Here is a 3,649-nt window from a genome sequence, read left to right on the forward strand (position 1 = left end):
CTCTGGTCTAGCTTCCTTCTTTCTTTTTGCTACATTGGAGTTGAGTCCATTCGGGACAAACGTCATCCCTCACAGGCGGCCAGATTAAGGGGAGGCCGGAGTGAGGCCACTCGTGTCTGCTGGTCCTTCTAGGTTACCCCATCCATGGATTTTTTATCCCCTGGATGGATGAAAGCCACCTTTCTTTTCTTTGATGTGAGCGGTTTTCAGTTCTGGATGCACATGAGAATCACCTGGGGAGTTTTAAAAATAAACACCAGGGCCTTATCCAAGAGATTTGGATTTGAATGATCTGGAGTGGGGTCTGAGAATTAGTATTTTCTAGACTCACCTGGGGAGATTTTAATCTGAAGCCAAGGTTTGAACAATCCTTCTAAGGGAAAAGAAGCCCAGGATGTAAGGTTGATCCCAAAGGCCAGGGGGTTGGGGGGTAAGTGAGTGTTTGTACCTAGGTGTAGGTACAAAGAGATCAAGCAATAATTCAAACCATTTGAGTGCCCAGTACTTGTCAAGAGGTGGGGGACACAAATTAGCAGTAGTCTTAACCAAGCATGATGGCACTCTGGGATCCCGAGGCAGGGGGATCCCAAGTTTGAGCCCAGCTTGGGAAACTTATCAAAACCCTTATTTAAAATATAAAATAAAATAAAATAAAATAGTGGCTGAATATGCAACCCAATGCAAAGACCTTGTGTTCAATCCCCAGTATAAGAAAAACACTAGTAGCAGCCTTGGCTTTCATGGCAGTTTGTAAAATTAAATGACAAACGCAGTAAGTACAAGGCAGGAAAAAGCTGGAGTGCCCTCAGAGTGAAGGTCACTTGGGAAGGTCAGAAAGGGCATCAGGAAAAACAACAGGGAGGAATTAGACAGGGGATGGGTAGCAGGGAAAAGGGGGGTTTGGAATGCATGGGGCAATGCTTGCTTCTAGCAGGGAGAAGAGCTTGACTGGTGGGGTGGGAAGGGAAATCATGCAAAGAGGACTTCTTAGGCTGGGTGAAAAGTTTAGGTTTTATTCTAAATGCAGCAGTGAGCATGGTCTGATTTACATTTTTATACAATCTGGCTCAGTAGAAATGGATCAGAGGGGGCAGATGAGAAGCCTGAAGACTGGGCAAGAGGCTTTGTGGAGGTCAGCAGGAGCAGAAGTGGTGCTTTGTAGAGGAAATCTTGGAACATTTCTCTAACATAAGACTCAAGTTTTGTCTTTTCAGCCCTCTTCTGGTATCCTAAGCACAATGAATGTAGATGATAATCAAGTGATCTGTGCTGAGGGTGTTTCCCAATATTAATGGAATATCAGTCCATATTAAGATTAGCCTTAGTGAAGCTACTACATCTATGGACCTGATTCCCTGCAGATAACTTGCAGGATTTGTCTGTCCTCTGGTTGGATTGTCCATCTGTTTCCTTCTAACAGCCTGAGGATGGAGTTTATTACAGTGTGGACTACTTGAACATAGCCTTTCAACATTTGTCTTTATTAGAAAATCCTATGAAACTACAATCAGGCAATAAAGAGCATTATGATAACTGACATATGAGTTTACCATGGTTTCAGAATCTAAGCTTGATATACAAAATTGACTGCATTTCTGTGTATTAGTAATGAACAACAAGAAACAAAAATTTAAAATAGCATTTGTATTAGCATCAAAAAATATAAGCTACTTAGCAATAAGTCTGACAAAAGAGATACAAAACCTGTTCAACAAACACAACAAAACTACTTCTTAGAAAATTTAAGGAAGGCATATATAAATGAAAGCTATACCATGTTCATGGATCTGAAAGACTTGATATGGTTAAGATGTCAGTTCTTGGGTTAGAGGATGTAGCTTTGTAGTACAGTGCTTGCTAGGCTTCACAGGCCTTGAGTTTGATCTCCAGCATAAAAAAAAATTTCATCTTAGTTCTTTTCCAACTTATCTGTAAACTCAACATAATCGAAATATCAGTAAGTTTCTCTTTCTATAGGCAACAATGACCTGATTGTGAAATTCATATATAAGTGCAAAGGACCAGCTGGACACGGGGGTATAAGCCTATAGTCCCAGCATTCTGGGAGTCTAAAGTGGGGAATCACAAGTTCAAGACCAGCTTGTGCAATTTAGCAACTTAGTGAGACCCTGTCTCCAAATTAAAAAAAAAAAACTAAAAAGGACCTGAGTTCAATCCCCAGAACCACAGCAAAATATGAAAAAAAAAAAAAAAAAAGAACCTAAATAACACAACTTTGAAAGAAAACACAGAAGACTTGTGACTTTCTATTTCAAAACTTATTACAAAGTGACAATAATCAAAACAGTATAGTACTGGCATCAAGACAGAAAAACAGATCAATAAAAGAGTCCAGAAATAGACTCACACATATATGGTCAACTGATTTTTGACAAAGCTGCAAAGGCAACTGAGTGGAGAAAGGATAATCTTTACAGTAAATGGTGTGGAACAATTGGACATCTGTGGGAAAATAGCCCCAGGGGATGGAGATGTGAGTCTTCATTTCTGTCTCCCACTCTTTCCATGTGATCTTCTAAACAGAATAATCATTTGCTTGAAAAAACTTTCTTCATCCTGTTTTTCATGGTTGGTCAGTCTCTTCAATACCATCCCACTTTACCCCAAGCCTCCTCAAGGAAGAGCACGGGGTGACAACTGAGGAGTGCTGCTGTCACTCATGCTGTCTTTCCTTCTGGTGCTGCTCAGACACCATGTGTGATTCAGGGCCAGACTGTCTGTGTCTAGGCTCCACCATGCTCTTGTCTGGAAAATGGAGAGAAGTCAGGTACTTTCTGTGCAGGGCCATGAGGATGGAACACTCAGTTGGCCTTCCTTAGTCTCAGTGGCTATTACTAGACAGAGGTAACTGTCAGTAGAGGGGACACAGTTGCCTAAGACTGGATAGCTTTGAGGCTGTACAGCCTGTACTCTAGAATCGTGAATGTTAATGGTTCATGTGTGGTATTGCAAAGGCAAGCAGAAACACTGAAACGACACCCAGGATTTAGAGGCAGATTTATTTACTTGGATGGGCACTGATCAGGATCATTCTCAGAATATCAGACCCCCAAGCTCTAGTGGTCTACAGCTTATAAGGGATAAGCAAGCAGGAAGTACAGAAGCAGAATGCCTTGTCAATTGGGGATTGGTTTATACAGTGTGCATCATAGTGATCAGCTATGCGTCACAGTGACCAGCTGTTTCTAAGACACAGGAGCAACCAGAACTGGAACAGGAACTACTACCTGGGCAACTAAGAAACGGAAGTATACTTTTGAGGGGTGGATGGGCATTTTCTGCTACAGTATGTTCATTAGTATATATATATATTTTTTTTTTTTTGTCTTTTTGAGACAAGGTCTCACTATGCAGTTCTGGCTGGCTTGAGCTCACTTTGTAGCCTGGGCTGGTCTCAGTGTTGCAACAATCCTCCTGCCTTAGCCTCCTGGGTGCTGGGATTACAGGTGTATGCCACCACACCCAGCGTTCATCAGTATAATCTTTAAATCGGAGTATTTGTAAGACTACTCCCTCCCCTTTATTTACCTGGATAGAAATCCTACTTTGAAATGCAATTCTTTTTCAATGTTTCCTTTGCCATTTTCAGTCAGGAAAAATGCAAATCCACTCTTTTCTAGTACTGGCT

This window comes from Chinchilla lanigera, unplaced genomic scaffold (genome assembly GCF_000276665.1).
Source record: "Chinchilla lanigera isolate Chin_1 unplaced genomic scaffold, ChiLan1.0 scaffold00068, whole genome shotgun sequence".
Lineage (NCBI taxonomy): Eukaryota > Metazoa > Chordata > Mammalia > Rodentia > Chinchillidae > Chinchilla > Chinchilla lanigera.